This window comes from Rhincodon typus, chromosome 46 (assembly GCF_021869965.1).
Source record: "Rhincodon typus isolate 14 chromosome 46, sRhiTyp1.1, whole genome shotgun sequence".
In the NCBI taxonomy this organism is placed as follows: Eukaryota; Metazoa; Chordata; class Chondrichthyes; order Orectolobiformes; family Rhincodontidae; genus Rhincodon; species Rhincodon typus.
The window spans coordinates 7837322-7847744 of NC_063377.1; the positions used below are offsets into that span (position 1 = coordinate 7837322).

General features: G+C 45.6%; 1 non-coding gene across 1 annotated transcript; it reads left to right on the forward strand.

Moving 5' to 3' along the window:
* Positions 1-9243: 9243 nt before the first annotated feature.
* Positions 9244-9315, forward strand: trnag-ucc. The gene has a single exon. It is a non-coding gene; the product is annotated as a tRNA-Gly (tRNA).
* Positions 9316-10423: the final 1108 nt, after the last annotated feature.

Sequence of the window (10423 nt, forward strand, 5' to 3'; positions counted from 1 at the left end):
TAGTGCCCAGGGATGTGCGGGTTAGGGTCGATTGGCCGTGCTAAATTGTCCCGAAGTACCCAGGGATGTGCGGGTTAGGGTGGATTGGCCGTGCTAAATTGTCCCCTAGTGCCCAGGGATGTGCAGCTTAGGGTGGATTGGCCGTGCTAAATTGTCCTGTAGTGCCCAAGGATGTGCAGGTTAGGGTGGATTGGCCGTGCTAAATTGCCCCGTAGTGCCCAGGGATGTGCAGGTTAGGGTGGATTGGCTGTGCTAAATTACCCATAGTGTTCAGGGATGTGTATGTTGGGTGGGTTATAGGGGGATGGGTCTGGGTGGGATGCTCTGAGAGTCAGTGTGGACTTGGGCCTGTTTCCACACTGTAGGGATTGTATGATCTTTATGGGTTCATTTTTAATACATTCATGGAATGGGGCATTGCTGGCTGGGCCAGAATTTATTGCCCGTCAACTATTTGCCTCTGCAGAAGGTAAGAGACAGCTGCCTTCTTGAACCGCTGCAGTCCATGTGAGGGAGTTCCAGGATTTTGACCCTGAAGGAACAGCCGATATACTTCCGAGTCAGGACGGTGAGTGGCTCGGAGGGGAGCTTGCAGGGGGTGGTGTTCTCATGCATCTGCTGCCCTTGTCCTTCTAGATGGTAGAGGTCGCTGGCTTGGAAGGTGAGTCACAGGGGTGCATCTTGCAGATGGTATACACTGCTGCGGCTGAGCGTCAGCGGTAGAGGGAGTGAATGTGGTGCCAGTCAAGTGGGGGCTGCTTTGTCCTGGATGGTGTCGAGCTTCTTGAATGTTATTGGAGCTGCCCCCATCCAGGGCAAGTGGGAAGGCACTCCTGACTTGTGCTTAATTGGATCAGTTGTTAATTTTAAATCTGAAATGGATATGTTTTTTGCTAAGGAAAGGTATTGAGGGATATGGGCCAAAGGGCAGGTCTATGGACTTGGGCCACAGATCATGCCATGATTTAATTGAATGGCTGTATAGACCCGAGAGGCTGAATGGCCTCTATATTATCTTATGAGGAAAGGCTGATCCCGTATCTATTGGAGGTTAGGAAAATTAGAGAAGATCCTATTGAAACGTGTAAGATCCTGAGGGGATTTGACTGTGAGGTGGTATTTCCCTGTGTGGGATGGACTAGAATGACACAAATGATTTACAAATAAGAGGATGCACAAAAATGGAGAGAGTTTCCTCCTCTTGTGAGCCTGTGGAATTCTCAGAGCGCTGTGTATTTTTTTAAGGTAGAGTTAAACAGACACCTAACTAATGAGGAAGTCAAAGGTTGTAGGGGTTAGGGAAAATAGAGCTAGGGCCATAATCAAATTGAGTCATGGAGTCCTACAGCACAGAAACAGACCTTTTGGACCAGCTTGTCCATGCCGACCAGGTTGCCCAAACTAAACTAGTCCCATTTGCCTGCATATGGCCCATATCCCTCAAACACCTTCCTGTCCATGTACTTATCCAAATGTCTTTTAAATGTTGTAATTGTACTAGCTTCCACCACTTCCTCTGGCAGCTCATTCCATACACGCACCACATTCTGTGTCAAAAGGTTGCCCTTTTAAATCTTTCCCCTCTCACCTTAAACCTATGCCCCTCTAGTTTTGAACGCCCCACCCTGACGAAAATACCTTGATTTTTCACCCTGTGCATGCCCCTCATGATTTTATAAACCTCTATAATGTCACCCCTCAGCCTCCAACACTCCAGGGAAAATAGCCCCAGTCTATCCAGCCTCTCCCTCTAACTCAAACTCTCCAGTCCTGGTAACATCCTGGTAAATCATTTCCACGCCCTTTCCAATTTAATAATATCCTTCCTATAGCAGAATGACCAGAATTGTACACTGAAATAACTACACAGAGACCAGTATCCCATCATCAAGGCATCCTTTATTTACACGTAGAGAGTCCTTGACACTGATCCAGCTCCCTCAGAGCCAGCTCTCAGAATGAACAGAACCTCTGACACTCCTGTTTATATCTGTCAGCCAGGGCTCCCTGTTCGGACCAGGTTAACAGCCCCAATTAGGGAACTCAAATTGTATGAAGTCCATATAGCAGACCTTGCTACAATCAGTACACATGCACAGGATTCCAAAGTGGTCTCACCAATGTCCTGTACAGCCACCACATAACATTCCAACTCCTATACTCAATGCTCTGAGCAATGAAGGCAAGTGTGCCAAGCGCCTTCTTCACCAACCTGTCTACCTGTCTACTCACTACCTCCAACAGTGCCTGCTCCCTCAGCTCTAACTCTGACAGTGCCCACTCCCTCAGCACTGACCCTCTGACAGTGCCCGCTCCCTCAGCACTGACCCTCTGACAGCGCCCGCTCCCTCAGCGCTGACTGTCCGACAGCGCCCGCTCCCTCAGCACTGACCCTCCGACAGTGCCCTCTCCCTTAGCGCTGATCCTCCAACAGTGCCTAATTCCTCAGCACTGACCCTCCGACAGTGCCTGCTCCCTCACAACTGACCCTCCAACAGTATCCACTCCCTCAGTGCCCGCTCTCTCAGCTCTGACCCTCCGACAGTGCCCGCTCCCTCTTAACCCATGACGCTGTTGGAGGTGCGGAGGGGAGGGTTTTGCCAAGGGGCATGAGGATAAATACACAGGCTGATGCCTCCTTCCTCCAGCCCAGACTCTACCATCCTTCTGCCTCAGCTTCGGGGGAGTTTAAAATGCCCAAACTCCCGTTCAGCCGAGCTGTCATGTCCTCTCCTCCTGGAGCAGGTCCAATTCTGTCAGAACCTTAGTTGCAAAAGTAATGAAGTAATTCAGCCATAGCGAGAGAGGTGTGGTAGGGGGTGGTTAGAATATTCATTCGAGTGGAACATGAGAAATGACAATTACAGCAAGAATTAGCCAGAACCTTTTCATTTCAGGCCATTGCTAATGAAAAAAAAATAAGAAAGGGAAATGTTTTAAAACTAAAATGGGAAAGGATAGATCATTATAGCATCAATGTCTGATAGATTGAATGATATGAAGAGACCCACCTCATCATATTGTATGAACCAATTCTCAAATTGCCGAAGAGATTTCCACTTGTTATTTTTATTTCAATAGGAAAGGAACATACATTACCCGCCTGGTTTTGTGTCGTAACGTTTGCCTCCAGTTCCTTGTGTCAGTAAACGGTGCTTTCTCCCTGCTGTTATAGTGGTAGCTGTGATTTTCTTCCTGTTCTGCAGGTGTTGAAGTCAACAGGGAAAAAAAAAGCCTCCACTTCCCACAGACACAGACACACAAAGGCAGCAATTATAGCTCCACCTCACTGTTTTAGCATTGGTTGCATTGTATTCGCTGATTGCAGAGCAAGACAAAGAGATTGCAAGAAATTTGGAAGACCATACTGTTAGGCCATTCGGCCCTTCGAGTCTGCTCCGCCATTCGATCACGGCTTGGTATGTTTCTCAACCCCACTCTCGTGCCTTCTGCCCGTAACCCTCCATCCCCTTATCAATCCCATCAGTGACAGTTTTGGCTCAGTGGTTAGCACCACTGCCTCACGGCGCCAGGGAAACAGTTTGGTTTCCAGCCTCAGGTGACTGTCCATGTGGAATTTGCCTGTTCTACCCCACCCATGTCTGCATGGGTTTTCCTCTGGGTGCTCTGCTTTCCTCCCACCGTCCAAAGATTTCTTTTTTCCACTTTCCTCTGGAACCCTTCCAAGGGAGAGTCAAAGGCACTCCCAAACTTATAACAATGAAGCTGCAGCCAACAACCTGCATTTCTGTAGCAACTTTCACAGCCCTGAGGGTGTTTCTGAAGGTGCTATAAAGGCACTGAAGGGTCCTGGCCTGAAACGTCAACTTTCCTGCTCCTCTGATGCTGCCTGGCCTGCTGTGTTCCTCCAGCTCCACACTGTGTTATTCTCTGACTCCAGCATCTGCAGTTCTTGCTAACTTTGACTTAGTAGGGTCCTTGCGGTGAAGCAGTCAATGCACCAGACTGTCTTGCGCACAGCAATCTCCAACAAACTCGCCAAGACTCCTTCAACAGTGCCTTCCAAGTCCACCATCGCAAGTATTTTCACAGAGACAGTGAGGAAGACACAGGTATGAGAACCTTCCATCTTGAAGGTCAAGGGGCAATAGATACATGGGAACACCACCCTCTGCAAGTTCCCCTCCAAGCCACTCACCATCCCAACTTGGAAATATATCGGTCGTTCAAAATCCTGAAATTCTGTCCCTAACAGCACTGTCTGGGGTGTGCCTACCCCACACAGGGACTGCAGTGGTTCATGGAGGCAGCTCACCACCCCCGACTTCCCCAGGGGCAGCTAGGGACGGGCAATAAATGCTGGGCCCAGCCAGCAATGCCCACGTCCAACAAACTAAGGAAGCAACGTTATGAGTGATCAGGTCACTTGTGTGTATTGGTTGAGGGCATCGATACTGGTTCTGGGACACTTGGGAGAGCTCTTTATACCAGCTCATAGAGTTATGCAGCATGGAAATAGACCTTTCGGTCCAACTCATCCATTCCAACCAGGCTTCCAAAACTGAACTAGCCTGCGTTTGGCCCATATCCCTCTAAACCTTTCCTATTCATGTACCCGCTCAGATGCCTTTTAAATGTTGTAATTGTACCAGCCTCTACTACTTCCTTTGCAGCTCATTCCATACACGCACCACCCTCTATGTGAAAAAGTTACCCCTCACATCCCTTTTAAATCTTTCCCCTCTCACCGTAAACCTGTGTCCTCTAGTTTTGGACTCCCTTGCCCTGGGGAAAATACCTTTGCTATTCACCTTATCTATGCCCCTCCTGATTTTATGAACCTCTATAAGCTTACTCCAGGGAAAACAGCCCCAGCCTCTCCTTATAACTCAAACCCTCCAGTCTCAGTAACGTACTTGTAAATCCTTTCTTCTCCAGTTTAATAACATCCTTCCTATAGCAGGGCGACCAGAATTGTTTGCAGCTCTCCAAATGTGGCCTCACAAATGTCTCATACAACTGTAACATCCCAACTGCTATACTCAATTCTCTAACTGATGAAGGCAAGTGTGCCAAAAGCCTTTTTCACCACTCTATCTATCTGTGATGCCACTTTCAAGGAACTGTACCCCTAGGTCTCTTTGTTCGACCGCATTCCCCAGGGCCCTGTCATTAACTGTCCTGCTCTGGCTTGTCTTACCAAAATGCAACACCTCACATTTATCAAAATTAAATTCCATCTGCCACTGCTCAGCTTATTGGCCTAATTGATTAAGATCCCTTAGTCATCTTAGATAACCTTCTTCACTGTCGAATATACCACCAATTTTGGTGTCATCTGCAAACTTACTAACCAGGCCTCTGAAATTCTCATCCAAATTGTTTACATAAAGGACAGACAACACTGAACCCAGCAACGATCTCTGTGAAACACTGATGGTCACAGGCCTCCAGCCCGAAAAACAACACTCCACCACCAACCTGTGTCTCCTACCGTCAAGCCAATTTTATATCCAATTGGGAAGCTCTCCCTGATTCCCATGTGATCTAACTTTACTAATTAGTCTACCGTGCAGAACCTTGTCAAAGGCTTTACTGAAGTCCGTGTATAGAATGTCTACTGCTCTGTCCTCATCAATCTTTTTGGTAATGTTCTCAAAAAATTCAGTCAAGTTTGTGAGACACAATTTCCCATGGGCAAAGCCATGTAGGCTATCCCTAACCAGTCCGTGCTTTCCCAAATGCATGAAGAAGCTGTTTCTCAGAATCCCCTCCAACAACTTACCCACCACTGACATCAGACTCACCGCTCTGTTGTTCGTGGTTTGTCCTCAGCCTTTCTTAAATAATGGCACCCATATTAGCCACCATCCAGTCTTCTGGCACCTCACCTGCAGCCATCAGTGATACAAATATCTCTGCTAGGGGCCTCACAATCACTTCCCTCGCTTCCCACAATGTCCTGGGATACACCTGCTCAGGTCCCAGGCTTTATCCACTTTTATGCATTTTAAGACCGCTAGCACCTCCTCTTTTGTAATGGGGACTCTTTTCAAGATATCACTACTTATTTTCCTGGCCTCCATGTCTTTCTCCATGGTAAATACTGATGCATGCTATTTGTTTAGGACCTCACCCATCTCCGGTGGTTCCACATATGGAGGGCCTCATGGAATCTCTAGAGTGTGGAAGCAGGCTGTTTGGCCCATCGAGGTCACACCAACTCTCCAAACAGCATCTCACTCAGACCCATTCCCTTATGCTATCCCTGTAACTCTGCATTTCCCGTGGATAACCCACCTAACTGAGACATCCCCTGGACACTGTGGACATCTTAGCACGGCCAATCCATCCTAACCTGCACATCTTTGGACCATGGGAAGAAACCCATGCAGATGTGGGGAGAATGTGCAAACTCCACACAGACAGTTGCCCAAGGGTGGATTCAAACCCAAGTCCCTGGTGCTGTGAGGCAGCAGTGCTAACCACTGAGCCACCTTAGGGGAACAGCCAAGGTTAAAAAGCGAAACATTTCATTTACATTAAGGGGGGCCGCCTCGTTGATCTCTAAGTGACCCTATTCTCTCCCTAGTTACTCTTTTGCCCTTAAGATACCTACCAAAGCTCGTAACCTCATATTTGCCTACACTGCATTCCATCTGCCAAGTTGCCCCCTCACTTAACCTGCCTAAATTCCTCTGCAGATGCTTTGCTTCATCCTCACAAATTAGCTCCCCATCTACTTTTGGATTAACTTCAAACTTGGTTAAAAGAAAAATTCACTTTTGCCAAACAGGTCATTAGTACTTATTGCACACGGTGTGGTCCCTATACTGACTCCCGTAGCACTAGTTTCCATCCTGTTATACAGACAAGGAGATGGAAGATAAGGTGTGGGTGATTTTTCTAATATCAGAGTCTGTGAGGAAATAGTGGGATAGCATTGTCAAAAAGCCTAATCCCTGGTTGGATCCACAAGGAAGTATTCAAAGGAAGTGTTCTAAATACAACCTTATGAATTCCTCCTACATTTGCTAATTGACTTTCCCATTAATATGAAAAATAAAGTCGCCCACGAGTGATGTACTGTCTTTTTTAAACATGCCCTCATTATCTCCTGATTTATCGTCTCTCAGGACAGCTGCTCCCACAAGTGTGTTCTTCCCATTACTGTTACTTAATCTGCATCCTGTTCGAGCCGTACGGAGAGGCCAAATAGGCTGGGGATGTTATCCCTGGAGCGTGGAAGGCTGAGAGGTGACCTTACAGAGGTTTATAAAATCGTGAAGGGTATGGATAGGCTGAATAGCAAAGGTCTTTTCCCTGGGTTGGGGGAGTCCATAACTAGAGGTTTAAGGTGAGGCAGGGAATGATTTAAAAGGGACCTAAGGGGCAACTTTTTCACGCAGAGGGTGGTGCGTGTATGGAATGAGCTGCCAGAGGAAGTGGTGGAGGCTGGTACAATTACAACATATAAAAGGCATCTGGATGGGTACATGGATAGGAAGGATTTAGCGGGATATGGGCCAAATGCTGGCAAATGGGACTAGATTAATGTAGGATATCTGGCTGGTATGGACGAGTTAGACCAAAGGGTCTGTTTCCGTGCTGTGCACAATGACTCGAAATGGATTCTATATCTCATGATTATTTTGTGCTATCATGCTTATTCTGTCTTGCACTATGATGACAATATTTTAATAATACATGGCTCCAGGTTTGTACATAAAGAAAGCACTTACAAATACACACCTCCAAGTTGATTAAGCTCTTAGTTTACACACAGACTATTATTGCAAGTGCTCAATTATTTGGAAATCAATGCAAGTTTTAAACATAATTGTTGGCAGTCCCTCGTCGACAAGGATGACTCTACCAATCTGAGTCCGTAGGTGGCTGTACAGACCAATGTGGCCCCTGCAGACTCTGTTACACTTGGGGCAGAAGGTGGTCATGGGAAGGGATGGGTGCGGCATTGAAGTGACAGCGCCCTCCTCTCGCATTTTCCCGATGGCAGGTCTCGAGATGCTCCTCGTCCGCTTTTGGGCGGTCTCGCAGGTGTCAGTGGGAGTGCTGCACTTCTCCAGTGAGGCCTTGATGGTATCCCTGAAGCACCTCCTCTGTCCACCTGGGCTGTTTCGGAGCTGGGAGCAGGGCAACCGCTCGGCGAGTCTCGTGTCGGTCGTGCGGGCGACATGCCCAGCCCATTGTAGCTGATCAAGGTGGTCAGCGCCTCGATGCTGGGGACGTTGGCCTGGTCGAGGACGCTGGTGTTGGTGCGTCTATCTTCCCTTTGGATTTGCAGGATCTTGTGTAGCCAGTGCCTTTAGGTGCCTGCTGTAGATAGTCCACGTCTCAGAACCATATAGGAGGGTGGGAACCATTACAGCTCTGTATGCCATCATCTTAGTGTTGGGTCTGATGTTACCTGGAACACCCTTTTCCTCAGGTGGCTGAAGGCTGTGCTAGCGCACTGGATGCACAAATTAATAATAATGTTTTGCATCGGAATAAAATGCATAATTAATTTGGAGACATACATTATTGATATCTACAATGATAATATTTTGCATGTAAACAGAGTGCTTAATTAATTTGGAGGTATGAATTATTAACTTGTAGAATAATATTTTGCAGGTAAATTGTTTTATTTGGCTGTGTGCACAATTAATATTTTGCAATGATAGCATATTAGCAAATTTTGCTTTATTAATATGGAGATGTACGTTATTCATTTTTGCTCCAAAAGTAATTTGCAGGTCAATGAAGTGCTTAATTAATCTGGAGCTGTGCGTTATTAATATTTACAATATTAATTTGCAAGCAAATGATGTGCCTTATCAATTCAAAAGTGCTCATTTTAGTATGTAATTTTGCATGTAAAATTGTTCTTTATTAATTTTTAAATGTACATTAATATTTGCAATAATAATTTGCAAGTAAACAAATTTATTAATTTGGAAGTTCATTCTTAATATTTGCAGTAGTAATACTTTGCACAAAAATGAAGTGGTTTATTAGTTTGGAGGTGTGCATTCTTAATATTTGCAACAGTATTTGTATGTAAATAAAATGATTTATTAATTTGGAGGTGTTCTTTATTAACATTTTATTGAAAGGTGTCATGTAAGCAAACGAGGAGTTTGTAGCCCTGGCGGGGAGGTGATGTCACAATGAAAGCCTTGGATACAGAAAATAGATACATCGGAGAATGTAACAAAATGAATGCCACGTGAGACCAATTGAGATCTATCAAAGCCCCTGCCGCAACGTCGCAACAAGGCGATGGTGGTATAGTGGTGAGCATAGCTGCCTTCCAAGCAGTTGACCCGGGTTCGATTCCCGGCCATCGCATCTCATTTTCGTCTGCTGTAATTTTGTCCCACCAATACTCCCTTAAACTTTTTACAGTCGCCTCCTATATTTGCATTATTTAATCACGAACGGATTGCAATTTTAAAATGTCGCCGTAATGTTTACGAGATCTTTTTTTTAAGGTGTGGGTCTGGCCGGACTGGGCCAGTTTCGGAGTCTGCCCAGTAGAAGGCGCACTGCCTAGTCCTTAAGCTTCCGAGTTTGTGAAGGGCACATGGTCACTCTTTCAATAATTTGCAATTTCTTTCGTGAACCCAGGCGTGGTTAAAGCTTTACAATCGTGGATTTGCAAACGTCTCGGCGTATTTTAAACATTGCTGGAACTGATTTTGAAATAATGACTGCGTTATTAAATAATTGATCTGTGCAAACTTTTTTTCTAAACTCCCCAAGGTTCAAGCCACACGTTGGTCCTGAGTTTGCAGTATTTCACCCTGAGAAAGTGATTTGCATTATTTAGATTTCTTCTTAGGAATTGAGGGGGGAGGCTAATAGTTTTAACAGCGTGAGGCAGCTGGATAGAGTAAATGGGGGAGAAACTGTTCCCAGAGGGTTGAGATTTAAAGCAATTTGCAAAAGAAACAAAATGTGCAAAAGAAATGTGTTTTAAGAGAAAAGACTTGTTGACAATGTGCAGGGACCTGGGTTAAGGTTGGAAAATAAATCTTGATACATTTGAGGACCATATGGCAATTAAGTGAACTAGAGGAAATTCATGTTTGATAACGATCAAGGATTGCACATATGTCAAGCAGTAATCGGATGCCAGTTTCAATCAACTGAGCAATTTCAGTTCCTCAGATTAAACCATTTCGTTGTTAACTAGTGAGATGGGAGTTTCTTACCAACTCACATTAAAACTGACATAAACAATATTGTTGAGGAAATATGAATACAGAGTTACACAGCATGGAAACAGACCCTTGGTTCCAACCAGTCAATGCCAACCATAATCCCAAACTAAACTAATCCCACCTGCCTGTTTATATCCCTCCAAACCTTCGCTATTCATGTACTTATCCAAATGTCTTTTAAACGCTGTAACCATACCTGCATCCACCTCTTCCTCAGGAAGTTCATTCCACAC